This window comes from Mus caroli, chromosome 2 (assembly GCF_900094665.2).
Source record: "Mus caroli chromosome 2, CAROLI_EIJ_v1.1, whole genome shotgun sequence".
NCBI classification, from domain to species: Eukaryota; Metazoa; Chordata; class Mammalia; order Rodentia; family Muridae; genus Mus; species Mus caroli.
The window spans coordinates 41,475,745-41,487,661 of record NC_034571.1 but is presented as its reverse complement, the minus strand read 5'-3'; positions in this window follow the sequence as shown (position 1 = coordinate 41,487,661).

Here is an 11,917-nt window from a genome sequence, read left to right as displayed (position 1 = left end):
CTCTCTGTCTCTCTCTCTCTCTCTCTCTCTCTTCAGCTTGAAGAGCACTCTCTTCAGCTTACTTCCAGTGCCCACCTTACTTGTGCTCTCACCATATACTAATTTTGTTGTGTCTTTGAGGCTGGGATGTTAAGGGAACTTTCCTTTCTGCTTTGGGCTGCTGGAATTTGGGGAAAGTGGGACATAAAGCTCTATGGGGAGATTTTTTTCTTTCCTCTTTTTTTTTTTTTTTTTTGTCAAGCAATAGAGAGTATTACAATGATTTACAGAGACATGTTGAAAGTAAATTATGTTGTAAATGCCTGTCCCTTGGGCCAGCTAAGAATCACAGGGAAAAAAATGCTAAAAGTTTGAAATTCCCAACAGTGAAGGTTGACGGGAAAATATGGCTTTGTTTTTCTATGAGTAAAAGTAACTTTTATGTTGTGTTTTCCCATGAGAAATTAGAAACTTTCAAAGGAATTTTAGTCTCTTGCATGCACATATAAGAGCAATTTATCTGGGACTGCCCCAGTGAAAACAATCCAAAGACTTAAAGCTGTTAGAACTAGGGCTGAGTCTCTTCAAAACCACTACTTCTTGTTTGTCCTTGGTGTCTCATCTTGTCAAAACATTTACTCAGCCTTTGAAGTGCTGCAAGTCAGAAACATATTAATAACATGAAAATGCATTTGTGCTGCCCATGTGGCTGCAATTTTTGAGGATACTTACTCATCACATACTTAATGACTAGTAAAAACTTTGCAGTAGCTATGGTTACACAGAAGGACGTGGTTTCCAATAAATACAACTTGTCAATGTGAAAAAAAAACCCTGCTAAGTGTCACCAGTGGATCTTAGCCTCTTTGGAGCTAAGGCTCCCACAAGACCCTCCACTGAAACTTTCCTTCCCTCTTCTGACTCACCTAGAGAGACAAGCGGATAGAAATGTTATAGGTAGGTGGACATTTAAAATAGCTTAATTCTATTTTGTGAATATAACACAATTTTGTTCCCCAGATATAAAGATCTATACTTACTTCAGCCTCAGATTCCTGTTCTGGATTTTTCATAGGACTTTATATATTTTTATGACCTAAACCAAATAAGCAGTGCAAGTCTCAAACTATTCAGCTTCCTTCTCAGCTAACACTCAATTTCTATGATGTGCTGTTTACTGTTGGCTAATTTTGATCTAGACATCCTTACTGTCCCTCTGTGTGTCCCAATCTCCAAAGCTCTCCTTGCCAAAGGTTCAAATTGACTTCAGTGTTTATAAATCCTCCTCATCAAAATACAAAATAGCCTATCTATCCCACGGCAGGAAAAATTTTCCAGCCTATGTCATACCAGGGACAATGAGGATTCATAGTGATTCACCACTCCCTGCCTATCATTTCAGTATTTGCATCAAAACTACAGTGTGCACAAGCAGGGTAAACACCCAGAGTCTCCAGCCTTTCTGATAAAGCTCTCCATTCTTAGGGAACTCATCTCTTTCTCATCACATATAGTTTTTTTAGATTTTCTACAAAACAACCATAAAACGTTAGGAAAGCTATGAACCTCACAAAGCACATGTGTATTCCATTGACTTAAAGTAGCTGTTTATCATTTATTCCATATACAGCTTCTGTGATGAACAGAATGAAATGTAAGCCAGCATCATCCTTACTTGCTAATGCTCTGCTGAATAGGCAGAGACCCTGCTGCCATGTATTGTGTCTGCACCCACCCCTTCATTTACTCTGCCTGTGATAGACATATCCTCATTTATGGGTTAACAAGTATGGAGATCATGTCACTTCCTGACATAAATGATAATATACTTTTGCTCTGAAAGATATATTTAGACAGAATAAAATCCCTATGAAAAGGATCAGATTGAGTTGTTGGCTAAACAGAGCTACTCAATTAAAAATACCATGGGGAATGGTTCATGGAATGAGAATGCTTAAAGCAAATACTTTATTCGTGGAGGGGGAGGGGCCGGAACTCCAGTTACACAACTTAGATTTTTTTTTCCAAAATGATCAGTTTTTAACTCAATTAGATCACAGTTATTAAGGAGAAAAGATGAAGGGAATCATCAAAAAAAAAAAAAAAAAGGCCACAAATACCCTTAGTTTTCTCATTACTGTCCCACAAAGGAGGAACTATTTTTAAAAGTTAAATGTCTTCATGTTTAAACCTATTTAATAAAAATAGAGCAAATATGATTATCTATAAAGTATTTATCAGGTTTTGTCCTTGTGATTCAATATTTTATTTTTCATGTACATAATGCATTCTCATTGCTTACCTGTCCCCTCACCAGCTTGTTGTTGCTTCTCAGTCAATACCAATCTCCTTTCTCAGGTGTTTTTGTTTTTGTTTTTTGTTTTTTTAAAATTTCTTTTGACCTGTTAATTTAACCAGGCCAATTTCTATGACCACTGGATTTGAATAATCCATTGGAGTCTGATGGAGTCCTCGGTGGATTATATACAACAAAGTGTACTCTTTCCACCTTTGATATAATCAATAGGTGGCAAATAATTCAGCAGTAAGGGATGGGGCCCCACAAGTTCTTCCTTCATCCTGCCTTAAACGTTGTGTCTTGGTCAGAAAATGTAAATTCATCTTCTAGCTCTCACATTCTTCTATCTTTATTTTCAATGTTCTCTGAGCACTAGAAAGGATGATATAAATGACTTGTTCAGGAGTAAGCATCCATCTGCATTTATTCACAATACTTTCTGCAGCCATAAAACACTTTGTTCTCCACATTTCCCTAGAAAGAGAGGCTTCCTGGTTAAAACTGAAAATAATGTTTATCCATGTATATAAACCTAAATATTAAGAGGACAAACACTAATGTTGTCAATCTTGCTAAACAACAGTATTCACTTTTACCACAAGGGCCTAAAATATCTCTGGATATTTTTTGTTTGTTTTATTTTGTTGTTGTTAAGGTTGTTTGTTTGTATGTTTGTTTAAAAAAAAACAAGCAGGTTTCTAGTGCCAAGCATAGATTCTGTCCTACAGAGCAGGTCTCAAATCCAATCAGAGAATGTTGGTTACGTCCATAACAGAAGTGCCACTATTGCACAAGAGGGCAAATCTTACTTGGCATGCTAATCTTGAAGTCGTTAGGATTGACTGGTGCCTCCTTTTCTCCTCCAGAAGCTTGCACAGAACCTTTGAGGATTATGAAATGATTATGGTATTGGGTAAGGCAGATCCTTCACCTAATGAATAAAGATTTCAAGGGACCAATCACTGGGCAAGTAGATGAGACTTCCGGGTCTGGAAGAGGAAGTGGGGGAATCAGAAGAAAGGAACTTTTTCTTTTGGCAGGGGAGATCATGGAAGCACAATGTAAGTAGGTGAAGGCTGTCTGCTTAAGTGGCAGATCCACCAAGACCAGCCACTGGAAGATTTATAACATAGAATACCTTACAAAATTAGGATGCTACATTCTTTGCCCAGCGATTGTGTTACCTGTTGATTCTAAAGTAAGATTGTGTGGTGTTTTCCTTCTTGTGGTAAATCAACTGGGTTCCGGGGAAAGATAGAGCAGCAAAGCATGGTGGGCAAGAGTGCACCCCAGCCAGCAGTAAACATTTCGAAGTGTTGATAAGGTTTGGTGGCAGCCAGGAGCAGGGAGGAGAAAGCTGTTTCAGAGCTCCAGAGAGGCAGAGCCAGAGTGTGTGTCACAGGGCCAGGCTACAAGGGAAGAATGCAGTCTCAACCTGTCTACCAGCTGGAGATAGACCGAGGCCATCAGCCAGGCTAGCATATATTTCACACAACAACTAGATAAGAAACTTCCAGCACAATTTTATTTTGTTCTCTCTACATATTACCATCCAAGATGGGTGACACTTTTAGCAGTAGGGACAGATCATCTAGCTTTGGTATGTAGCTAAAAGTAATGGTAAGGGCATTTTTTTTTCAAGGAGAGGACTCTTGTCTTTGTTAAACAATAATTTATAAGAAGATAGTCCATGCCTAGCATTAGGATGTATTTGTTTGTTTGTTTGTTTAATAACTCACAGCATTTGAGAACAGTTTTTCAGTTATTTTACCAGTTCACATATGGTATTCCCCCTGAACTCTATATATTAATTACCTCTACCCAATCCCTTTGTCTCTCCTACCCTCAAACCATTTCTGATTAAACTTTCCCCCCTTTAATAGTACAACTCTCTACTTTCAAATTGCCTGCATTCCACTGTCCCCTTTCCCATGTTGCAACTTGCATAGCTAAGAGGTTGCCATACTGGGGAGATAGAGAATGAAGAAATCACAGACATACACTTGCAAAAGTGTATGAGATTGGGTGGCCTCTGTGCTCTGAAGGTGACACATTAGAAGCAGCCTGGAAACTCAGTGTGTTTATTACATATAGCTTTATGAACTGGAAAACAGTTAGATAATATCATTATGAGGTGTGAAGAGTCAGGTTACAGGCATTCAGGAGGAGGAAGGTACAGTTGATATTTTCTGTACATATTGGTTTTAGCTAAAGGTCACATCAATATCTGTACTCTGACCAGAAGGTTTTGCCATTCCTGTGAGTTTAGCCTTGAGAAGGCCTTGCCATTCCCATGTGTCTGAGTCATGAGAGTCCTTGACAGCTATGCTCATGCCAATAATATCCATTCTCTCAAGATTTCATCCACTCCCACACCTTGCCCTTAAGGTATGCTTTTCCCAAAGACCTTTTTTCTCCATTCTTGGTTTCTTCAGGTACCAGTTTTATAGTAAATGACACAAAGATCCTGAAATGACAGAATAAAGAGGGGGGAAGAGGGAAAGAATGCCATGTATTCCTTGCTTCTGTTTGTGGCTCCAAACTTAAAAACAAACATGTATGCACATGTGGCCACAGACACATGTACACTTAGAAAGAAGGAAAGAAAGGATGAGAGAGAGGAAGAAGGGAAGATTTGGAGGGAGGGAAGGAGGGAGGGAGGGACGGAGGGAGGGAGGAAGGGGGAGAGGGAGAGAGAGAGAGAGAGAGAGAGAGAGAGAGAGAGAGAGAGAGAACAAAATCTTTGACTTTCCCTAGAGATGATATTGTCTTTTAGGATAATGAGGTAACTAACAACTAGGGAGTTTGAGATAGTTTCAGAAAAAAAAATTATGAAAAATCATCTGTGTGATCAGGGAGTTGAAACTTTGGCCTAAAGAGAAAAATTGGCAAAGAATCTGGAATCTGAGTAAGTCAGGTAACGGATAATGTTGTAAATCATATCTCCTTAATGAAATCCCAACAAAATTCTGGACTGCAAAGTTAAGTGGAGTTCCCTGGCTAGCAAACACATTGATGTAGAGGTCATATATCTAGATTCTGCTGGGGAAGGTATGGATGGGCCTTGGTGAGGGTGGCCCAATTGCAGAGTGTCCCCCCTCTTTATTTATATTTCAAATGTTGTTCCCCATGCCCCTTCCAGTTCTCCCCTCTGCAGACCCTCCATCCCATCCCACCTCCCCTTTGCTACTAAAAGCTTACCCCCTCCCCCAAATACTTATTCATTTTAATTATATGTGATTAACTGAAGATGAGTGGTTAAGGATTCAGAGGAATTTATCTTTTTCCTTATTCTAAGATATATAATTTTGTACATAGTTTCTCTAAAAACCTTAAAAACTTGTTTTCCTGAGAAAATGTTCGAAATATTTTTCACTAAGAACTTTTATTTATCCTAGTGATCATGTCCTTTGCCTTACAGAAGCTTTTCAATTTTATGAGGTCTCATTTGTCAATTGTTGACCTTACAGCATGAGCCATTGATGTTCTTTTCAGGAAATTTTCCACTGTGACAATTTGAGGCTCTTCTCCACTTTCTCTTCTAAGAATGAATCAATTTGCATCCTTCTACATACTGACTTCCAGTTGAACCAGCACCATTTGTTGATAATGCTGTTTTTTTCTCCATTGGGTGGGTTTGGCTTCATTTTCAAAGATCAAGTGACCATAGATGTGTGGGTTCACTTCTGGGTCTACAATTCTATTCTGCTGATCTACCTGCCTGTCTCTGTACCAATACCATGTGGTTCTTATCACTATTGTTCTGTAGTACAGCTTGAGGTCAGGGATTATTGATTCCCCCAGAAGTTCTTATATTGTTGAGAACAGTTTTCACAATCATGGTTTTTTGTTATTACAAATGAATTTGAGAATTGCTCTTTCTACTTCTGTGAAGAATTGATTTGGAATTTTGATGGGGATTGCATTGAATCTGTAGGTTTCTTTCAGCAAGATGGCCATTTTTTCTATATTAATCCTGCTGGTACACAGGCATCTTCTGAGACCTTTGATTTCTTTCTTCAGAGACTTGAAGTTCTTATCATACAGATCTTTCACTTCCGTAGTTAGAGTCACACCAAGGTGTTTTATATTATTTGTGACTATTGTGAAGGATGTTGTTTCCCTAATTTCTTTCTCAGCCTGTTTATCCTTTGAGGAGGGAAAGACTACTGATTTGTTAGAGTTAATTTAATATCCAACCACTCTGCTGAAGTTGTTTGTCAGCTGTAGGAGTGCTCCGGTAGAATTTTTGGGGTTGATTAAGTATTATCATATTATCTGCAAGTAGTGATATCTTAACTTCCTTTTTCCCAATTTCTATTCTCTGGATCACCTGTTGTTTTCTAATTGCTCTGGCTAGAAATTTGTGAACTATATTGAATAGATGAGGGAGACTGTGCGGCCTTATCTTGTCCCTGATTCTAATGGGATTGCTTCAAGTTTCCCTCCATGTAGTTTAATGATGGTTATTGGTTTGCTCTATACTGCCTCTATTATGTTTAGATATGGACTCTACATCTAATAGAGTGCTAATATCAAAAATATACAAAGAACTCAAGAAGTTAGACTCCAGAGAACTAAATAACCCTATTATGATGGGGTACAGAGATAAACAGAGAATGTTCAACTGAGAATCTTGAAATGCCTAGAAGTAATTTAAAAATGTTTAACATCCTTAATCATCAGGGAAATTCAAATCAAAATGACCCTGAGGTTCCACCTCACACCAGTCAGAATAGCTATAATAAAAAACTCAGGAAACAGCAGATGTTGGCAAGGATGTGGAGAAAGAGGAACACTCCTCCTTTGTTGGTGGGATTGCAAGCTGGTACAACCACTTTGGAAATCAATCTAGCAGTTCTTCATAAAGTTGGAAATAATTCTTCCTGAAGACCCAGCTATACCACTTTTGGGTATATACCCAAAAGATGCTCCAATACATAACAAGGACACATGCTCCACTATGTTCGTAGCAGTCTTATTTATAACATCCAGAAAAAACCCATATGCCTTTCAACAGAAGAAATTGGGGTACATTTACACAATGGAGTACTACTTGGCTATTAAAAACAATGACTTCATGAAATTTTCAGGCAAATGTATGGAACTAGAAAATATCATCCTGAGTGAGGTAACACAGACACAAAAGAATACACATGTTATATATTCGCTGATAAGTGGATATTGGCCCGAAAGTTCAAAATTCTCATGCTAGAACCCACATGGAGCTTAAGGGGAAGGAAGACCGGGGTGATTTCAGAAGGTGGAGGGAGGGGGAGTTGAGAGGGAGCAAGGAGGGGGAGGAAAAAGGAGGCAAGATCGGGTACTTAGAGGGGATGGAAAGAGAGGTATGGAGGGTCAGGAAATAGAATAAAAATATATACTAGTGGGTGATGAGGAACTGGAGGGTAGCCACTGGTGGGTGGTCCCAGACAACAGGGAAGCCAGAGGTTCCCAGGACCACATGTGGATGACTTTAACTGAAATGTGCACTGCAGGGGAGATAGAAACTGTATAGACCACCTCCAGTAGCTAGGTAAGACCCCCCAGTCCAGGTATGGGGCTACCCACCCATCTCAAAGTTTTTAACCAAGAAACGTTCCTATCCAAAGGAAAGACAGGGACAAAAATGGAACAGAGGCTGAAGAAAGGGCCATCCAGGGACTGCCCCACATGGGGATCTATCCTGTCTGCAGACATCAAATCCTGACACTATTGCTGTTTCCAAGAGGCATTTGAGGTCAGGAATCTGGTGAGGCTGTTCCCTGGGAGGTTCTGCCAGCACCTGACCAATGCAGATTTGGATGCTTGGTCTCAACCATCAGATTGAGTACAGGGACCCCAGTGGGGGAGCTGGTGGAAGAACTGAAGGAGTAGAGGGTGATTACAGCCCCATAGGAAGAACAGTGTCAGCTGGTTGGGCCCCCAGTTCTCCCAGAAACTAGACCACCCACCAAGGAGTATACAGGAAAGTGATCTGTGACTCCAGATATATATGTAGCAGAGGATGGGCTTATCTGACATCAATGGGAGAGGAGGCCCTTGGTCCTGTGGAATTTTGATGCCCTAGCATTGGGGAATGCTGGAGCAGTGTGCCAGGAGTAGGTGTGTGGGTGGAGGAGCACCCTCATCGAGGCTAAGGGAGGGAGGAGAGGGCAGATGTGGGATGGAGGAGTTGTGAAGGAGTAACCTGAAAGGGGGATATTATTTGAGGTATAAGCGAACTAAACAATTAATGAAAAATAAAAATAAAAAAGAACTTTTATTTGTAATTAGGAAATTGTTTTTCTTTTCTCATTACAGTTTTTTCCCATAATATACATTCTGATTATATTTCCCCCCTATCCCAACTCTTCACAATCTATTGGTATAAGCTACCCCCCAACTCCTTGTCCTTTCCTTCTCTCTTTAGAAAACAAACAGGAAAAAATAAAGAAATTAAAAATAAACAAACAAAACAATAGCATACATATACACAAAATACATGAAAGCACCAAATTGGAAGCTATAACTCACAAGCAAAAGACCAGTAAGACAGTACCCTGACAAAGAAATATGAGACAAATTTTCTGCAAAATTGCCATTGACTCTCTTACTTCGTCTCTTCATCCCACCCCAACACTCAACTTGATTCAACTAAACTGGTCTCCTAGGAACTCACAGAGACTGAACCAACAACTAAGAAGTCTGCATGAGTCTTACCTAGGTCTTCTACATATATGTAAATATAATTGTGTAGCATGGTAGTCTTGGGGGACTCCTAATATTTGGAGCAGGGGCTGTCTCTGACTCGTTTACCTGCTTTGGAGTCTCTTCATCCTACTGGATTGTCTAGTCTTACTTAAATACAAGAGGAGGTTCCTAGTCTTAATGCAACTCAAGATTCCACATTTGTTCATATCCATGGGAGGCCTGTCCTTTTCTATAGAGAAATAGAGGAAGGAAGGAGGTTGGAGTGGGCAGAAAGGGATTTAGAGGAGAAGAGAGAGCTCCAGATGTAATATATGAGAGAAGACTAAATAAAAAGATATGACAATAAATGTCATTGAATTTCCTTTGTGTTGGCCATATACTACTGGGCATGAGATAAGGCCTTCCCTTAAGTGTGATTAGTATGGAAATTCAAAGTATATATTCTGTTCATATACTATATATTCAACATAATCACTACTTAATCAACTACTTCGTGGGAAAAGAAAATTAGTCTTATTACAGTGAGCTTTATTGTGTCTTTCACCATAGTTGAAACACACCTCTTAGCAAGACAGATGAAATGTTATAAAGAGATACCCAGCTGTAAACCTTCTTAGGCGTTGACCATGTGTGTGGCGAATTTAGCTACATATCATTATTACACTCTTTCTGTAAAGAATAGCTAGAATTGTATTTCTTCCTATGAAATGGGTAGCTTATTCCCACAGCTTTACTGTTAGTTTTATCTTTATAAATTATCTAAAATCTTAGTCCTGGATTTCCACAGTATACAGATCGTCCTTTCATTTTTCATGTCATATGTTTCATTTGCAATAGACAAGGTTATAATTCTAAAGTTTATTTTGTCAATCTGTTTGTTCTACAAATGAGAACATATAAGCACACGTTAAGTATAGAAGAAATTCTGGTCATGAACCTTTCTCTATAATGTCGTTTGCATTCTTGTAAAATAATATAAGCCACTGATAACACCAAGATGAATATTTCAGCCATCCCTCCGATTTAAAATTTACATTAGACATGACAGGATTCATACTCTAACTATGATGAATATGTAGAACTTCCTTAAGAAACTTGGAGATGGATATACACTTTTATCACAGTGCCAAACAAGAACCGTAATGGAATCCAGTTGCTCCTTTATAACCTAGGATCTGTGAATTCATTTTGATGTGTGGTGGTGTGCCAGAAGAAGCAGTTATACCATCACAGAGAGAATAAAATCAAACTAGAAAGTCTCCAGAGGTCTCACATGTGCCTATAAATCTGTTAGTGATTTTGAGACATTATTATATTTAGAGTTCCCTGATATTATAATTTCTATTTCTCATAAATTGCACAAGGACACTTTCCTCATTACACATCCAGACAGATTACCAGAAAGCTTATTGGAGTATCATATTTAAATAATGTACTCTTCAGGTTTGTGCATTCGCTGTGGTTAACTCAAAACACCAGAGCATTCATACCTAAGATGGAATTAATGCATTACTGTTGCAGTGATTTACAATCTGTGCCCCCATCAATTCCACAAAGAGAAAACATAAATGCAAAGCTAAAGTGACCCAAATGGAGAAAGAGCCCATTCCCCACTTCAGTGTGATTTGTGATATTTTCTAACTAAATCAATGCTAGCAATGGTAGTACATTCAAATAGACATTCCCTACTGGAGTGATGACAATTGGCAGGGGCTGGTGTAGGAACAGAGAAAGTATAACATTTACAGTGTAATTGAACAAGGTTGTTTCCAAAGGGGAGAAGCAGCATTTCTCTGCAAAGTAAATTGTGTGATGAGGTGGGCACAAGCCATCATCCTGGGTACAGAAGAGAACCTAGAAATGTCATAAAATCTCTCTTTGATCTGTTGTCATGAGTGTTGGTTGTATGGAAAATTAACATATTTAATTAACTGTCTGACCAAAGCAGCTGTTACCTTATAGAAAACCTTGAACATTGATGCCTGGCTTATCCCACTAGGTGTTTGAATGTGCCAGTGGCATTAGACTGATGGTATTTTTATATTGCATGGCACAGCGTGATTCCTCCCGCAATCAGCTCAAGTGAAGATCTTCTTTAAATTCTTAGTGAGAATAATGATGCTCTGGCTGAAACTGCTTAACAGCACACCATTTCAGGCCAGCTAAGAGGAATCTTCAAGCACAACCAAATAGGTTAAGCATCCCAATCACTCCACAATTCTGAAAGAACCCCTGCTACCTGGGAGGTAGAAGATCCAGCCATGCCTCACTCCTCTTCACCACATATTGCTCTATTTACAGTTTATTTCTCATACTTTTGAAAGACGATGATTTCTTATATTTTTTCAAAAAAATATTCTCAGGCTGCAAAATTTTCAAATGGAAAGAAATGTTTTCAAGTCAGAAGTTACTTTCCATTAGTTTGCTAAGTTGAGGGTCCAAAGCTATTGTGAAGATCTTATAAAGTAAATTTAATGCATCTAATTTCATGTGGTACAAGGATTTGGTTTGAAGATTTTCTCTGAGCAGTAAGTAGTAGGTAGTAGGTAGCTTTTCTGACCATTGGGGAAAAAATGCTTCCTTTACTTGGTTTGTTATTTCACCCATTTGTGAGAGAGTAAGGATCAAGCATTTTTATTTTGGAAGGCTAGAGCTTTGAAGGGCTGAGTTTATCTCTAGCTAAGATGGGAGCCAGAATGTTCAATACCTTCCTCGGGGGTAATGTGGCCACACTGTTTATCTTGATTGCCTGTGCTGCCTTTTCTGAGTGAATTTGCTTTGCACTGAATGTGTCTTCCCCATCATACCTTTGCTACTGGATACATTTAATATTTCCTTTGTGACATTTTTGAAATTCTTGGAAACTCTTGCAAAGTCTGCACTTTTGGCTGGTACCATATGCAACTTACAAACACTTTGCCAGTTCAGCAACTGAGAGGCTCAAAA